The sequence below is a fragment of the Mesoplodon mirus genome (genome assembly GCF_964341445.2).
Source record: "Mesoplodon mirus genome assembly, chromosome: 2".
NCBI lineage: Eukaryota > Metazoa > Chordata > Mammalia > Artiodactyla > Ziphiidae > Mesoplodon > Mesoplodon mirus.
Genome location: NC_138977.1, coordinates 185,507,450 through 185,526,361, shown reverse-complemented (window position 1 = coordinate 185,526,361; position 18,912 = coordinate 185,507,450). Strand labels below are relative to the sequence as shown.

Below are 18,912 nucleotides of genomic sequence, written 5' to 3'. Positions count from 1 at the left end.
CACAACTACTGAAGCCCATGCGCCTAGAGCCGTGTTCTGCAACAAGAGAAGCTGCTGCAATGAGAAGCCCACACACCACAACAAAGAGTAGCCCCCGCTAGCTGCAACTAGAGAAAGCCCGTTTGCAGCAACAAAGACCCAACGCAGCCAAAAATAAAATAAATAAAATTTAAATAAAATTAAAAAAAAAGAAAATGGGCACAATCTTGATATTTGTTGAATCTGGGTTATGGATTCATAGAAGCTTGTTGTATTATTCTATGTTGTGTATATTTTGAAATTTATTTTTATTTAATTTTATTTAATTTTTAAATTAAAAAAAGATTTTAAACTTTTAAAAATTAATTTCCATTGGAGTATGGTTGCTTCACAATGTTGTGTTAGCCTCCACTGCACAACGAAATGAATCAGCCATGCACATGCAGAAATCCCCTCCCTTTTGGACTTGCCTCCCATTTAGGTTACCACAGTGCATTAGGTAGAGTTCCCTGTGCTATACAGTATGTTTCCATCAGTTGTCTATTTTATACATAGTATCAATAATGTATATGTGTCAATCCCAGTCTCCCAATTCCTCCTGCCCCACCCCTTTCCCCTTCGTATCCATACATTTGTTCTCTATGTCTGTGTCTCTATTTCTGCTTTGCAAATAAGATCATCTATACCATTTTTCTAGAGTCTAGTATATGCGTTATTATATGATATTTGCTTTTCTCTTTCTGACTTCACTCTGTATGATACTCTCTAGGTCCATCCATGTCTTTACAAATGACCCAACTTCATTCTTTTTTATGGCTGAGTAATATTCCATTGTATATATGTACCACATCTTTATCCATTCCTCTGTTGACGGACATTTAGGTTGCTTCCATGTCCTGGCTATTATAAATAGTGTTGCTATGAATATTGGGGTGCATGTGTTTTTTTGAATTATGGTTTTCTCTGGGTATATGCCCAGTAGTGGGATTGTTGGGTCATATGGTAGTTGTATTTTTAGGTTTTTAAGGAACCTCCATACTGTTTCCCATAGTGGCTGTATCAATTTACATTCCCACCAACAGTACAAGAGGGTTCCCTTTTCTCCACACCCTCTCCAGCATTTATTGTTTGTAGATTTTTTGATGATGGCCATTCTGACCGGTGTGAGATGATACCTCATTATAGTTTTGATTTGCATTTCTCTAATGATTAGTGATGTTGAGCATCTTTTCATGTGTTTGTTGGCCATCTGTATGTCTTCTTTGGAGAAATGTCTGTTTAGGTCTTCTGCCCATTTTTTGATTGGGTTGTTTGTTGTTTTGATATTGAGCTGTATGAGCTGCTTGTATATTTTGGAGATTGATCCTTTGTCAGTTGTTTCACTTGCAAATATTTCCTCCCATTCTGAAGGTTGTCTTTTTGTCTTGTTTATGGTTTCCTTTGCTGTGCAAAAGCTTTTAAATTTCATTAGGTTCCATTTGTTTATTTTTGTTTTTATTTTCATTACTCTAAGAGGTGGGTCAAAAAGATGTTGCTGTGATTTATGTCAGAGTGTTCTGCCTATGGTTTCCTCTAAGAGTTTTATAGTGTCTTGCCTTACATTTAGGTCTTTAATCCATTTTGAGTTTATTTTTGTGTAAGGTGTTAGGGAGTGTTCTAATTTCGTCCTGTTACATGTAGCTGTCCAGTTTTCCCAGAATACCAAAAGGGAGGGGAGATTGATAGATAAAAGAAAATGGGCATGATCTTCATATTTATTGAATCTGGGTTATGGATATGTAGTGGCTTGTATTATTCTATTTGTGTATAATTTGAAATATCTATAACAAAAAGTTTTTGCTATTGAGGATAGTAATAGTACCTACCTCATAGGGTTGCTTTGAGGATTAAAAGAGATAATTCAAATAGAAGGTTTATCACAGGACTTTGCATAGGTTGAGTCATATCTTGCAGGAGATCTTTGCTGAGTACTTTTCTGGCATTTCTCATTATTATGTGAGGTAGTATGTGGGATTAAACTATACAGGCTGTCTTGGAAACTGATTTTTTCACTCAACAATATTTTGTCAGCACATTTATGTAACATATGTCTATATCTATGTTGATATTTTTAATGGTTGCCTAGTATTTTGTCATATGGATTTACTATAATATATTTAACCACTCCTTATTAATAGTAAGAGTGTTGAACTTTATCTGAGCCCTTTGCTTCTAGAAAACAGCACAGGTTAAGAAATCCCCACAACTTTTGTTTAGGAGACTGTATAGTGTGACATAAGATAATGATGGCATTTCAGTTTAGTGCAGGAACAAAAAGACTTTTCAATGAATGGTGCTGAAAAGTTATCTATCCGTTTGAGGCAAACTTAGATCCTATCTCATAAGATGTGAACTGTAAAGAATACATTACAGAGTATTAAAGGCAAAACACTAAGGAAAAAAACACAAAACTAAATTTTATGAGCTGAATTGTGTTCCCACCCGCCTTCATACGTTGACGTTCTAACCCCCAGTACTCCAAAATGTGACCTTATTTGGAAATCAGGTTGTTGCAGATGTAATCAAGTTAAGATGAGGTTGTTAGGTTGGGCTCTAATCCAGTATAACTAGCTGTCCTTATAAGAGGAAGTACCACATAAAGACAGAGACACAGAGGGAGAATGTAAGCCAAGGATTGATGGCAACCGCCAGCACCTAGGAAGAGTCAAGGAAGGATTCTACCCAAAGTCTGAGGAGGAACCAACCCTGCTGACACCTTGGTTTTGTACTTTTGGCCTCCAAAAGTGTGAGAAAATTAATTTCTATTGTTTAAGTTTGTGGCACTTTGTTACAGCAGCCCTAGGAAACTAATATAATTACTATCTAATTTTACAACATTTCATTACTCCCAAAAGAAGCTCCATACCCAGCAATAGTGTCTCTCCATTCCTCCTTTCCTCCATCCGCTAGCAACCATTTTTCTATTTTTGTCTCTATGGAATTTGACATTTTGGACATTTCAGATAAGTGGAATCATACAGTATGTTACATTTTGTGACTGTCTTCTTTCACTTAGGATTATATTTTCAAAATTCATTGATTATGTAGCATGTATCGGTACTTCATTAACTTTATTGCCAAATATTATTCCATTGTTTGGATATACCATATTTTGTTTATCCATTCACCAGTCGTTGTACATTTGTGTTGTTTCCAGTTTTAGCTCTAATGAATAACACTGCTATGTACACTTATATACAAATTTTTGTGTGGATGTATATTTTCATTGTTCTTTGTTAGGTATCTAGGAATGGAATCACGGAGTGATATGGTAACTCCATATTTATCATTTTGAGGAACTGCCAGGCATTTTCCAAAGTGGCTGCACTATTTTATGATCCTACTAACAACCAATGAGGATTCTGATTTCTCCACATTCTGATGGCTTCTTATTTCAGTTGAAATAAGAGCCAGTGTCTTTATAGTGTACTGAAAGGACCAACATTGTATTAAGCAGAGTTCTCTAGAGAAACAGAACCAATAGTGTGTGTATTTAATTAAGTAATTGGCTCCTGTGGTTATGGAGACTTAGAAGTCCAATGATCTGATGTCTGCAAGCTGGAGAACTAGGAAAGCCAATGGTGTAGTTCAGTCTGTATCTGATGGCCTGAGAATTACGGGAGCCAATGGCGTAACTCCCAGTTGGAGGTCGAAGGCCTGAGAAGGGAGGGAATGGTATGCTGACTTAAGTCCCAGCATCTGAAGGTCTAAGGGCAGGAGAAGATGGATGTCTTAGCTCAAGTGGAGAGACCAAATTTGAAGGTCTGAGGGCAGGGGAAGATGGATGTCTTAGCTCAAGTGGAGAGACCAAATTTGAAGGTCTGAGGGCAGGGGAAGATGGATGTCTTAGCTCAAGTGGAGAGACCAATCTCCCTTCCTCTGCTTTTTAAATTCTATTCACACTCTCAATAGATTGGATGTTGCCCACCCACATTGAGGAGAGCAGTCTGCTTTACTCAGTTCACCATTCATATATTAATCTCTTCTGGAAACACCCTCATAGGTGGGCCCAGAAATAATATTTTATAAGCTATCTGGGCATTCCTTAGCTCAGTCAAGGTGACACATGAAATTCATCACAAACATGATCTGGTCTTTTCTTATGTCTTTAGTATTCCAACCTCATTGACCTCTTTCTGTTCCTCAGATAAACCAAGCACGCTCTCTGTAGTGGCTTTGCATCTACTGTTTCCTCTGCCTGGACCAGACTTCCCACAGATACACTCCTTCTTGTTACCTTACTTCCTTCAGACTCTGTTTGTATGATCTCTTATCAGAGAGCGCAGTTCATACAGCTCTGTATTGAATAAGAATCCTCCTCCCATCTCCTTACCTTGCTTTTGTTTAATCTCTCTCTTCCTGTCCCCTATTTGAATGTAAGGTCTTTGAAGGAAGGAACATTATTTTTTCACTGTGTTAAAGAGAAATTATTCTGACACTTGTTGAAACCTGCAAAGAAGACTTTATTCAAGCCTACTGCAGTAGGGAGAGAGCTTGAACTTACCCCCAGTACAACAGGGACAAGTGGGGATTTATAGCCAAGTGGCAGGGTGAGGGAGAAAATGGAAAATTACTAAGAAATTGGTTAGGTATCAAGGGGAGGTAGAAAGGAACTTGATTAGATACCAAGGATGGGGGAATTCTTGATGAACTGACTTCGCAGGATTCTTTACTAAAATTGGATCCAGCAGGCCAAAGACAAGGTCTAGAGGAGAAGAGGATTCACAGGATCCTGACTAAAGTTTGGTGAAGGAGGGAGTCCTTGACAACTGCTTTATCCTTAGCATCTAGAAAAATGAGTGGCACATACTGGGGCATTGGTTAATCATTGTTAGGTTGGTGAATGAATGCTCCATTCAGAGGAATTTTCTTTTAAATGAAAAGTCCTAATTGAATGAAAGATATATTTTTCCTTCCTAAGCTGTCAAATTGCTGGATTTTATAAGTAGAATTTTTTTTTTTTTTTTTTTTTTTTTTTTGCGGTACGCGGGCCTCTCACTGTTGTGGCCTCTCCCGTTGCGGAGCACAGGCTCTGGACGTGCAGGCTCAGCGGCTGTGGCTTACGGACCCAGCCGCTCCGTGGCATGTGGGATCTTCCCGGACCGGGGCACGAACCCGTGTCCCCTGCATCGGCAGGCGGACTCTCAACCACTGTGCCACCAGGGAAGCCCATAAGTAGAATTTTTAAATAATACATTTGTTAAAAGTGATTCAGTCTTGTTCCATCTTCTGTGTCAGTTAATGGTGAGAAACTAATTTTTAATGTTCTGGGTGCTATACTTTCCTAACATGCTTTTTCTTTGTTTGAAATTAAAACAGGATTACTTGGAAACAAACAAATGAACAAACCATAAATAGCTCCCCCAAAGTAACCTAAAACATGTTTTTCAGATCCAAATCAGTTTCTAGCAGTGGGTGCCAATCTTGGCTGAATATTAAAATCGTTTGGGAGCTTTAAAAAATCCCGATGCCAGGACCACACCCAGAGCATTAACGCAAAATCTGTGGAGTTGGGACCAAGGCGCAATTAATTTTTCAAGCTCCCCAGGTGATGCCAACGTGCGCATATAGGATGAACCTAAGACGCCGGACTGTATCCCAGACTACATTTCCCAGAGGCGTCCGCGGTCACTTCCGTTTCCGGCCCTTCCCGCCTCCGTTTGAGTAGAGCGCGGCACCGGCGTGCTTGACCTGCCCCTGTGTCTCGGCTGTGAATACAGTGAGGGTGGTCACGGCCCCTCAGCGTGCGCAGCTTTCTGGCCCAACCCTCCCAGCTTGGTCGCGAACGGCTGCCGCCGGACTTGGGCACAAAGACCTGGTGCGTTCCTCTTTTCCCCGAGGGGCAGGTTGAGGAAAGAGCGGGCTAGGAGGGGCGGGCACATGTGAGCGGGGCCCCAACCCCAGGAGCCGTGCTGTCCCAGAAGGTTTAAAGGCTTGCGCTGAGACCCAGGGATTGAGTCTCCGACGAGACTTTCCACATGTGTTGGCGAAGGTGCCTGACTGACTCACAGTCAGAGCTTGGCCTGGAGCTTGCTGCAAGGCCGGACCCCAGGCAGGCGTTCCGTGCCCTTTCTTCCTGCGCTTAACCACCTTCACCTCTCGACCTTTGTGGGGAGTAGGGAGGGTGGCGGACTGTTCTCGTTCAGCGTGCAGAGAGCGAGTTCTAGCTAGTACCGAACATGGAGGGACTTCCTCATATTTCCTTTCTTCTTCCCAGGTTGGCTTAGTCAAGATTCTTTGTCCTTGCCTGGGAGAACAGTTCAGGGGACAGACGGCCCCAAGACTACCAAGAACCCAGATCCGGGCAAGTTTGATTTTTCCTTTTCCTGAGAAATCTCTGTTGTTTCAAAATTAAGTTGGGTTTATGCCTCTTGCTTGGAAAATGCTCTGACCAGTGTATGGACCAAGCTGCCTGAGCCAATCCTGGAGTGGTGTAGCTCTACAGAGACGGGGCCCCTCTCCCCACTGTCATCCCTTCATGTCCTTCTCTCTACCCATTACAGAGTCATTCACCAAATAGATTATTGGTACCCATGCTTTCTAGAGTGCTAGAAAGTGAAACATACTTTGTAATAAGGTACAGCTGTTACCTCAAAGACATTGCTATCTCAGAGATAATGGAAAAACAGACACGTAGCATAAAAAGACGTAACAAGCTTTACGTTAATCATGAATGATACACATGACACAGCCATGGTAGTGCTCTCTTGACCTTCAGGGGTCAGAGGAGTCTTTAGGGTGGGGTGGTGGTAGTGGTGGTGATCATTACGGTTCTTACTGAAGAATAAATGAGATTTGCATATTTGGAGAGTTTGGGGTGACTAGGGGAAGCCGCTGCAACATGAGTGAAGCCGTTACATCTGAACCATGAATGAGCTAGCCCCAGAGAAAGTTGGAAACGTTCAGTGTCTAGAATGCCAGGTTGGAATTTGCCTTAATCCTGGAGAAAACTGGGTTTTGAAGGACTTTGAGAAGTTGACAGGAGGTAATGAACATTTTGAAGGAAGTAGTAAATAGTTGAGTATTTATTATGCAAACTAAGAGTAACAAAAATTTTTAAAAATTAAAGATTACCCATATTCCTATCACCCTAGCGAATCAAATTATTTCATTTGAAGCACCTTTGCATGTGTATTTTTTAGGCTTACCCATTTTTTCCTTTTAATATGCCATAGCCATTTCTTCTAGTTTGCTCCATAGTTTCATTACCACTTTTTATAGCTCCTTTTTAATATTGTATACTCAACCAGCCTGTGACCTTGAACAAGTTCTTTCAACTCTCTGAGACTTGGTATTCTTAGCTGTAAAATAGATATAGTTTATACATTTCTGGTGGAAATACAGAGAGATGTTGTATGTCTTAAGGCTCAGCACTGTGCCTGGTACATATTAGGTTGTTATCGCTATGAATGGCAATTAACAAATACATATCTATCGCTGTAAATTCTAGGATAAAGCCAGTATCATTTTGCATGTCTTTCAGCATTTCTATTCATTTGTTGAATGACACATCCTTGAACATGCCCGTGTGTCAGGCAGTGTTTTAGGCTGGGGAGACAGCAGTGACCCAAGTGGTCCCTGCCCTCCTGGAGCTCTCATTATAGAGTGTACTGACCATAAATCTAAACCTCTCCTGCCTGGCAGTGAGAAACCCTGTGGAAAAAAAAAAATAAAGTGGGTCATGGGATAGAAAGTAGTAGAAGATGGGAGAAGAGTAAAGAACTTTCTGACGAAGTGACATTTAAGCAATTTCACTTCGTCCCTACTAAGTGAGGGATGAGCAAACACCAGGCCTGGAGGAACGAGCATGATAGGCATATTGGAAGAACACGAGGAGGGCAGTGTGATTGAAGTATGAGGGGTCACAAATCACTTCACTTTCCAGCCTCTCATCTTTTAATATTTCGTTCCTCTGAAGCAAGTCTGCTTTCTGAGGATGTCATATACGTTCCTCGTTGGTCCTTTCATTAACTGTGTCCCACTTTTCTCCTCATAGACAGTCTGAGCTATCAGAAGCTGACTTTGAATGTCTTGCCTTCCTTCTCCAGTGAGGCCTTCCTGGCTCCCTACTTCAGGGGCAAGGGAGTCAACGGTTCCTGGGTGAACGGAATTGGGTTTGATTTTGCAGGGATCACTGACATTTGGGGATGTGGCTGTGGCCTTTACCCAGATTGAAGGGAGATACCCGGATGCTGTTCAGCGGGCCCTGTACAGGGATGTGATACTGGAGAACTATGGGAATCTGGTGTTTGTGGGTAAGGATTTTTTTCTCTTAAACTCAAAATTGGTCTGCTGGGCAACTGTGCGTTTTCACAGGGTTAATGATTTGGGGGTATTTAAACTCTTAAAATGGGAGGTTTTTGTTTGTTTGTTTTTACCATGGGCTTAGAGGCTGGAGTTCATGCTCCTTTCACTTAGAAAGGTCAGAGCCATACAGAGTTTAAAATGGGCAGCTTTGTGTGCAGTCTAGCCCAGTTCTCTAAATTTTGCATGTCACCATTCATCTGCCACCAACAATAGGAGTTTCCTGTCCTCAAAGAGGCCTGGTTTTCTAACTGACTTCCACTCCTTCATTTCTATGACTGTGATTTGGATGTCCTTGATACCACCCTCTAGGCCTTCCTGACATATCCATGCTCCGTGTAGACCCCCAAGTTGACACTGAGATTTGGGATAACTCCTTGTGCTCATAACCACAGTCATGTTCCTTTTCTTTCTCTGTGAACAGGGCTTCTCTCTTCCAAACCCAAGCTAATAACCCAGTTGGATGGAAGAGCCATGGATGGAAGTATAAGGGGTTCCATCAGGTACCTATGCAGGTGAGTGAGTCCAGAGCTCAGCACACAGAACAGTGAGGAGGGAGTTCTTGGTCAGAAGGCTCATCTTAGAGAGTCCATGTCCATGCAGAAGGGCTGTAGCAGTTGACACTAGTTGCCTCTTTTTAATGTCATCCTCATGTCAAATGACTTGCCAATTTTCTCATTCTTTCTACTCCTGCTCCTTTCACAAGGGCGTCAGGCCTCTGACTTCGCACCCTGAAATCAGTCTCTTTATGTGTTGTTTCCCTCCCCATTTTCAGGCACTTGTCAGGCTACACTTTGTTTCTACCTTCTGTCCATTCTCAGTGTCTTCCAAATTCTCCTATGGTTAGCTAGACGAATGGCTATTTAACCCTTTCTAGTTTTAATATCCATATCCCTGATCATACAGTGGGGCAGTGGCAGATTCCAGTTATAAGCATATTTTCCTGACTATCAGGTGATTACTATTTTTGGCAAAGAAACTGATAGGGAAACACTTTCTTCCCTTTCCCTCTGGTCTTCTTTTATTTCTTTTCTCTGTTATCATTTGCTCTTGGCTCTCATTTTTTTCTGTGTGTACTTTGCATAAATTCATGTATGTCACTTTCTTCATGTCATCATTCAGTTCTAAATCTTTAAACATGGATATTTCTCTCACCTAAAATGTGTATCCTTCTTTTAAAACGGGAATTGTCATTTTTCCTATATCATCTTCAGGGAAACTTTTATAATTGTGTTTCATGGAAAATACCAGTGATGCATAATCTTGCTTAAACTGTTTTTTTTTTTCCTTTAGACCTCTAAACTATTCTTTTTTAAAATTGAAATATAATAGACATGTAACATTATATTAGTTTCAGGTGTATGATGTAATGATTTAATATTTGTAAATTGGGAAATGATCACCATAATATGTCTAGTTAACATCTGTCACCATACGTAGTTACAAAAATTTTTTTTCTTGTGATGAGAAGTTGTAAGGTTTACTCTCTTAGCAACTTACAGATATGCACTACAGTGTTATTAACTAGAGTTGCCATGCTGTACATTACATCGCCATGACTTATTTTATAACTGGAATTTTGTGTGTGTGTGTGTATGTGTGTGTGTTTTAATGCTTTTCAGTAATTCCATTTGTTTTTACTATGTTGAACATTTCCCCCCTAAATGCTTGTGTAGATTCTTTATAGAGTAACAGTAGTAACTCAGTCTTTCTTATTCTTTATTCTTTCTGTTTTAATTTTGGTATTGGGTTGGGATAGATATATGTTATTATACAAGGAAGTATTTAATCCACATCTTTTATTAAGAAATTTTCTTTTAAATTCAGCATAGATATTGAATTTTATCAAATGCCTTTTCAACATATATGGAGATGACATCTGTCTTTTCCCTTTTGGTTGTTAATATGGTACATTTTATTGTTAATTATCTTAATGACTTGGCATTCTTAGTAGAACCCCACTTGGTCATGGCCTATTACATTATTCTTTTAACATGTCCGTAGATGATACTCTTTGCTAATTTAAGTTTTATTTAAGTTTTTGCATTGATACTTACAAGAAATTTGTTTATATTTTTCTTTTTCATTGGGCCATTTTCATTGAGTTTTGATTCAAATTTTGCAATAATTTTTGTGAAAAATTTTGATCCTTCCTATTTTCATTCTTTGTTATAATTTAATTCACATGACAACTGGTTCCCTGAAGGTTTGGGTGTTTTTTGTTTGTTTGTTTTGTTATTCTTGTTTTTTTTTTAAACTTGTTTTTTTTGGTAGGGAGCAGGGGAGAGGAATTGGGAGGTAATTCTTTAGCAGTATTCTCTCTTATGTAGTAACTTGGCCAACAAGATATTTGCTCTCTCTTGAAACAGTTTCGGTAATTTACGTTTTCCTAAAAAATATCCAGTAATTAAAGTTCTCAAATTTATCTGCATAATATTGAACAAAGTAGACTTTTATGATTCTACATATATCCTTTACATTTATGGTTACTTTTATCCTATATATTCATGGTTACTTTCTTATGATTTCTTACATTATTTATTTGTTTTTTTTCCATTTTCCCCCCTTCATTAGCTCTGTTTTACTTTTTATAGACTCTTAGATGTATTTACTAGTGTTACTGTTTTCTGTTTTTTAATCTTTAACTCCTTTTTCTTTTTTTTTCCTTAGGTTTATTTACTTTTTCTAATCTTTTATAGTTGATTAATTAATTGATTCATTGATTTTTCTTATTTATGTAATATAAATATTTAAAGCTGTAAACTTCTGTTTGTGTAGTGTTTTGGTTGTATTGTAGTTTTTATTGTCATTATTTTTAAGATATTTTGCAATTTGCATTTTGATTTCTCTGATCAAAGTATTAAGAGAGTCATAAGCTAACCTTCCTTTTTCTTTCTTAAAACCTTTTTAAAATTTAACACATATATAGAAGAGTCGATTTTATATATATATGGTCTAAATTGGTATTTTTGAAATGAATATTCATGTAACCAGCACTCAGCTCAAGAAAGAGAACACTGGCAGTACTCTACTAAATCATACCTGATCCCTTCCAATCATTAGCCACACTCTCCTCCTCCCCCTGAACTAACACTGTAATTTATTTTGGCTTGTTTTTTTAACTTTATACAAATGGAACTATATATTTTTTTGATGTGGCTTTTTATGCATAACATTTTGTGAGATTCATTCATTTTCATGCATTGTTCTTCCTGTGGATCATTAGAATGCATGTTTAAACATAATTGCTAGGCCCCACCCTCAGCACTTTTTATTCATTAGGTCTGAAATGTGGACTGAAAATCTCTACAGGTTCTTAGGTGATGCTGATGCTGTTGTTACTGATCTGGAGACCAGGCTCTTAAAACTACTGCAATAGAGTATTTCATTATCTCATATTTTGGTTGGATATTTGGGATGTTTCTAGCTTTTGACAATTACAAATGGTATGAACATTTCATATATGTTATTGCTTGGTTCATATGTGGATACATTTCTTTTGGGGTGGGATTTCTAGTTTATAGGATATGCATATATTCAACTTTAGTACATAATGCTAAATAGTTTTTCAAAGTTTTGTACCTATTTATATTTCTATCATCAGTGTGTGAGAGTACTCATTGTTCCATATCCTTGTCAACACTTAATATTGTCAGTCCTTTGAAGTTAATTGTTCTTTGGGTGTATCGTGTATCTCATAGTGTCTTTCTTTTTTTTTTTAGAATTTTATTTTACTTTTATTTATTTATTTATGGCTGCATTAGGTCTTTATTGCTGCACGTGGGCTTTCTCTAGTTGCAGAGAGCAGGGTCTACTCTTTGTTGCGGTGCGCAGGCTTCTCATTGCGGTGGCTTCTCTTGTTGCAGAGCATGGGGTCTAGGCGCGCAGGCTTCAGTAGTTGTGGCTCGCAGGCTCTAGAGCGCAGGCTCAGTAGTTGTGGTGCATGGGCTTAGTTGCTTCACAGCATGTGGGATCTTCCCAGACCCGGGCTTGAACCCATGTCCCCTGCGTTGGCAGGCAGATTCTTAACCACTGTGCTACCAGGGAAGTCCCTCATTTTGTCTTAATAGCCATAGCCCTGATATCTAATGAGGTGGAGGACATTTCAACTGTTTTTTGGCCATTATATGTCATCCTTTCTGGAGTGTCTATTAAAAAAAAACGCTTTGTTGATTATATATGTGGTGTTGCCCTTCTCTCTGTGGTTTGCTTTTCACTAATAGTGGCCTTTTGATGAATAGGAGCTTTTAATTTTAATGAGCTCTATTTTATTAATCTTTTCCTTTCTTGTCATTGTGTTTTTTGTACTGTTTAATAAATCTTTCCTTTCCTCAAGTTTATAAAGATACTCTTCTGTGTTAACTTTTAGAAGCTTTATTGCTTGTCTTTTACATTTAGATTTGCCATCCTGTTAGAATTGATTTTTGTGCATGGTATGAGATAAGGTTCATGTTTACTCCTCCCTCCCCCCAATATGCCAGTGTAGTCTCCTTTTCACCGCTGCCCTGCAAAGTTACCTTTGTCACAGAACATGAATCCATAAGAGTGCCTTTCTCTTCATATGACTGATTTGCTTCCACTTACCTTTACAATCAGAATCTTGAAATTTTCTCTAGCTTAATCATTACACATTAAATACGTATCCCATCAAAGGCCATTTGAAGGATCTGGGCTGTTTATTACCAGACTTCACCTCCAATTTTGCATTAAAAAAATAAGTCTTAGTCTATTATTAAAAAAATAATCTGATGAATGGAATTTCTCTTCAGGCTAATAAATATAAATGTATATAAAAATAAAAATATAAATATATGTGTATGTGTGTGTGTATATCTTTATCTCTGAGCCATTAAATGTTGGTTCTCTGCTAAATTCTCACAGATGAATGTTATTCTCTAATTCTTGGAGATGTACAGTGTTATATTACAATGTTCTCAAATGTACCTCCCTATAGGAGTCTGTTCTAGTAATCCTGGCTTGCTTTGTGGTACTTGGTTTTCTCCCCAAAGTTGTGTTTATCCTTAAATTTTTATCTTTTTTTCTTTTTTGGTGTTTCCTGTGTTACCTTCCTAGCTTACTAACTTCTTAGGTGCTCCTTGCATTCTTTAAACACAATATTTATAACTTTTATTTCCTTAGATCCTATTTACTTCTCCCATCTTTAGTCTTGCCATCTTTTCTTAGCAAGAATCACAAGTGGGATGAATTAATTTTACATAACCTTTAGTTGTATAGAATAGAATGTTATCCATGTGCAGCTCTCATTTTCAGTATTTCAACATAGAGAACATTTGAATTAAAAAAATTTTTTTCAGTTCAGGAGTACATATTTGAAACAAAGATGTCAGCCCTACAGCAAAATACTTCTGAGAGATCTGATTTGGGAGAACAAACAAAAAGTGTCACGATGGAAAGAGGCCTGGATTGGGAACGCAGAAGTTGCATAGAGAAGACACACTATAAATGCGAGGAACGTGGGAAAGTCTTCAAATATAATTCCTCCTTTATTAGCCACCAGTGAAATCATACTGGTGAGAAACCCCATAAATGTAAAGAATGTGGGATAGCCTTTATGAGCAGCTCATCCCTTTTAAGTCATCATAAAATTTACATAGGCAAGAAATGTTTCAGATGTGTTAAATGTGGGAAATTTCCTCAAGAAGCACTCAACATTTGTTAATCATCAGAAAATTCGTTCTAGAGAGAAACTCCATAAATGCTATGAATGTGGAAAACTTTCAGAAATAATTCTATTCTTTTAAGTCACCAGAGACTTCATACTAGTTAGAAACCCTACAAATATAATGATTGTGGGAAAGCCTTTGCTCAGAATTCAGGCCTTGCTCCTTATGTGAAAATACATAGTGGAGAGAAGCCATTTAAATGTAATGAATGTGGGAAAACTTTCAGGGATAACTCAAATCTCTTGTAACATCAGGGAATACATACTGGTGAGAAACTGTATCAGTGTAATGAATGTGGAAAATGCTTTATTTAGGAAAAGCTCAAGTCTTGTTAGTCATCAAAGAATGCATACAGGAGAGAAACCTTATCTCTGAAGTAAATGTGGAAAATCTTTCAGGTATAGCTCATCCTTTGCTGGACATCAGAAAACTCATAGTGGAAATAAACCCCATCAATAAACCCCATTACTTCAATGTAATGACTGTGGGAAAGCCTTTAACAAGAGCTCAGCCCTTATTGAACATCAGAGAATTCTTACTGGAGAAAAGCCCTATCGCTGTAAGAAATGTGAGAAATCCTTCAGGCATAGCTCTGGCCTTGCTGAACATCAGAAAATCCATACAGGAGAAAAACCTTATGAATGTAATGAATGTGGGAAGGCTTTTCCTCAGAATTCAAGCCTCAAACAACATAAGAAAATTCCTAACAAAGAAAGAGCCATCAAAGGTAGTTAGTTGGGTAAATCATGAGAGATAGTTTATTCCTTTTTGACCATCAAGGAGGAGACATTCAATAAATTATACACTTAATATATTCTGTGACCCTCTATCCTGGAAAACTTCTCACTTGTGAGGATGTTCATTGTAGTATGGTTTGTACTAGAGAAATATTTGAAGAACTTAAACGTAGCAAGAACCTAAATGTTACTATGTAGCAAGTGAAAAGAATGAGGGAGAGCTCTATATACAACCATAGGTATATCTCCATGATACCTTGATAAGGTAAAAAAACAAATTGCAAAGAATTAATATTGTAAAAATGGCCATACTACCCAAAGCAATCTACAGATTTAATGTGATCTCTATCAAATTACCCATGACATTTTTCACAGAACTAGAACAGGTAATCCTAAAATTTACATGGAACCACAAAAGACCCAGAATTGTGAAAGCAATCCTGAGAAAAAAGAACAAAGCTAGAGGCCTAACCCTCCCAGACTTCAGACAACACTACAAAGCTACAGTAATCAAAACAGCATTGTATTGGCACAAAAACAGACACGTGGCTCAATGGAACAGAATAGAGAGCCCAGAAATAAACCCAAACACCTACGGGCAAATAATCTTCGACAAAGGAGGTGAGAATATACAATGGAGAAAAGACAGTCTGTTCAGCAAGTGGTGTTGGGAAAGCTGGACAGCTACATGTAATAAATCAATGAAGTTAGAACATGCCCTCACACTGTACACAAAAATAAATTCAAAATGGCTTAAAGACTTAAATGTAAGACACCATATAACTCCTAGAAGAGAACATAGGCAAAACATTCTCTGACATAAGTCATAGCAATGTTTTCTTAGGTCAGTCTCCCGAGGAAAAAGAAATAAAAGCAAAAACAAACAAGTGGGACGTAATCAAACTTTGCACAGCAAAGGAAACCATAAACGAAACAAAAAGACAACCTGTGGACCAGGAGAAAATATTTGCAAACAATGTGACTGAGAAGGGCTTAATTTCCATGATATACAAACAGCTCATACAGCTCAATTAAAAAGAATAAAAATGAAATCCCAATTAAAAAATGGGCAGAAAACCTAAATAGACATTTCTCCAGAGAAGACATTCAGATGGCCAATAGGCACATGAAAAGATGCTCAGTATTGCTAATTATTAGAGAAATGCAAATCAAAACTGCAATGAGGTATCTCCTCACACCGGTCAGAATGGCCATGATCAAGAAATCTACAATAAATGCTAGAGAGGGTGTGGAGAAAAGGGAACCCTCCTACACTGTTGGTGGGAAGGTAAATTGGTACAGTCACTATGGAGAACAGTATGGAGACTCCTTAAAAACTAAAAACAGATACCATATGATCCAGCAGTCCCTATTTTAAAAAGATACATGCACCCTAATATTCATTGCAGCATTATTTACAGTAGCCAAGAAATGGAAGCCACTTAAGTGTCCACTGACAGATGAATGGATAAAGAAGAGGTGGTATGTAGATACACGTATATATGATGGAATATTACCCAGCCATAAAAATGAAATAACGCCATTTACAGCAACATGGATGGATCTAGAGATTATCATATTTAGTGAAGTAAGAGAAAGACAAATATCATATGATATCACTTATTTGTGGAATCTAAAAGAATGATACAAATGAACTTATGTACAAAAGCAGAAACAGACTCACAGGAATAGAAAACAAACCTATGGTTACCAAAGGGGATAGCTGAGGTGGGGATGAGGGGGAGATAAATTGGGAATTTGGGATTAGCAGGTACACACTACTATATATAAAATAGATAAACAACAAGGACCTACTGTACAGCACAGTGAATACTGGTATATTCAATATCTTGTAATAACTTATAATGGAAAAGAATCTGAAGAAGAATATGTATTTATATGATGAATGAATCACATTGTTGTACACCTGAAAGTAACACAACGTTGTAAATAAACTTTAAAAACAAGTTGCTTTTATATATTATGGTCTTATTTATATTTTTAAAAATGAAGACATTTTTCTTAATATATACATGCGTGCACATGCGCGCGCTCATGCGCACACACACACACACACACATATATATATAGAAAGAGATCTGGAAAAATAAAGGCCAAAACAGTTGTTATCTTTGAGAAGACTGTGATATTGATTTGATGAAGTGAAATTTTGACTTTGGCTGTGTTTTTTGAAATATTTAATTAAGCATACATTCATGTATCTTCTATCATTTAACATAGTTGTCTTTCTAAATTAGAAACTTCAGAAGCCATAAAAAACACATAAATATTAAAAAATTTTGTATGACCAGTGGCTTCACAGTGTTAAAATACAAAGAAGCAGACTTGGAGACAATATTACCACCATTGTATGTAACAAATAATACTTAGAATATCTAAAGAGTTCTTAAAAATCCATAAGAAAAATATAAAAATCTCAGGGGAGAAGTTGTGTGGCATATGATTGTACAGTTGTCAAAAACAACCCCCAAATGGTCAAATTTAAAAAGAGATGACCGGCTTTAGAGAGATGTGAATTAAAATGATCACTTTTTTTTTGCCTATTGGGCAAAAATTAATAAGATATTTGGTGGTTTTTAAAAAAATTTTTTTTTTGGCTGTGTCAGGTCTTTGTTGCAGCCTATGGGATCTTTCATTGTGGCGTGTGGGCTTCTCTCTAGTTGTGGAGTGCAGGTTTTCTCTCTCTAGTTGTGGCCCACGGGCTCCAGAGTGCATGGGCTCTATAATTTGCAGCACGTGGGCTCTCTAGCTGAGGCATGGCCTCAGTAACCCCATGGCATGTGGACTCAGTTTCCCAACCAGGGATTGAACCTGCATTGGAAGGCAGATTCTCCACCAGGGAAGTCCCTTTGGTGCTTTTGAAGGTGCAAGAAAACAGGCACACTTAACATGTTGAAAGAATTCTGAATTAACAGTGTGATGGCTAGAAGCATAAATTTTACTATATCCACCAACTTTTAAAAAGCTTTTACTCTTTGACCTAACATTTCTATTTCTAAAATTGTATAAATAGTAAAATGGTCTTTAGATAATTATAGTAATGAAAAGTTGAAGTCACTGAAATATCTTATCACCAGGGCAATGTTTAAAATACAGCCCATACATTCTTTGGGCTGTCATGCAGTCATTTAATTAATCATTTAACATTTAATGAGTTAAACTTTATGAACTGACAGGGAAAGAAGTCTAAGACATTAAGTGGGGAAAAAAAAGCCAAATCGCTCAATAATGGTACCTCTTTTATATAGTTTACACATTACTTGGATCTTTTACAATAAAAATATATCACTGGTAGTTTAAAATATAAAATATAGCAATATTATAGAGGAATAGAAAAGAAAGGAACTGAGCATTCAACTCAAGAACCCAGAAAAGGGCCAAAATAAATCAGAAGAAGCACAGTTGGGCATATGTGCATTATTGTTAGTGTGAAAACTGGTTAATCTTCTTTGGATACCAGTTTCACAATATGAATGAAAGTCTATTAAATATATGTTCCCATTGACCCAGAAAAACCACTCAAACTATTTAAGGAAATAATTAGACTAGCTTAAAGAGATTGTATTGCTCATCATAGCGCTATTTGTAATAAAATCTTGGAAAGGGATGGAAAAAACAGCCAAGTAGGGAAATGTTTATAGGATTTTCATAGCCTGGTATCCTAGTTACTATTGATGCATAATAAACAACCCCAAACTTAGTTATCATTTTGTTAGACCCATAGATTTTGTGGATCAAGAACTCAGAAAGGTTGTTTCCCAGCGGTCCAGTGATTAAGACTCTGCCTTCCAATGTAGGATTTTATCCCTGGTTGGGGAATTAAGATCCCACATTCTGCATGGTGTGTGTGTATATGTGTATGGGGGAAAGAATTCAGAAAGAGTATAGCAGGAACAACTTTTTTTTTTTTTTTTTTTTTGCGGTATGCGGACCTCTCACTGTTGTGGCCTCTCCCGTTGCGGAGCACAGGCTCCGGACGCGCAGGCTCAGTGGCCATGGCTCACGGGCCCAGCCGCTCCGCGGCATGTGGGATCCTCCTGGACCGGGGGCACGAACCCACGTCCCCTGCATTGGCAGGCGGACTCTCAACCACTGTGCCACCAGGGAAGCCCAAGGAACAACTTTATAACTCTATGATTGTGTCTCTG

The 18,912-nt window shown here is 37.9% G+C and overlaps 1 long non-coding RNA gene across 1 annotated transcript; it reads left to right on the top strand.

The window, feature by feature from the left end:
• The first annotated feature begins 5,683 nt into the window (after positions 1 to 5,683).
• Positions 5,684 to 16,676, top strand: LOC309794167. Its single transcript, XR_014291994.1, has 5 exons — positions 5,684 to 5,836; positions 6,236 to 6,322; positions 8,147 to 8,273; positions 8,747 to 8,837; positions 13,638 to 16,676. It is a non-coding gene; the product is annotated as an uncharacterized lncRNA (long non-coding RNA).
• Positions 16,677 to 18,912: the final 2,236 nt, after the last annotated feature.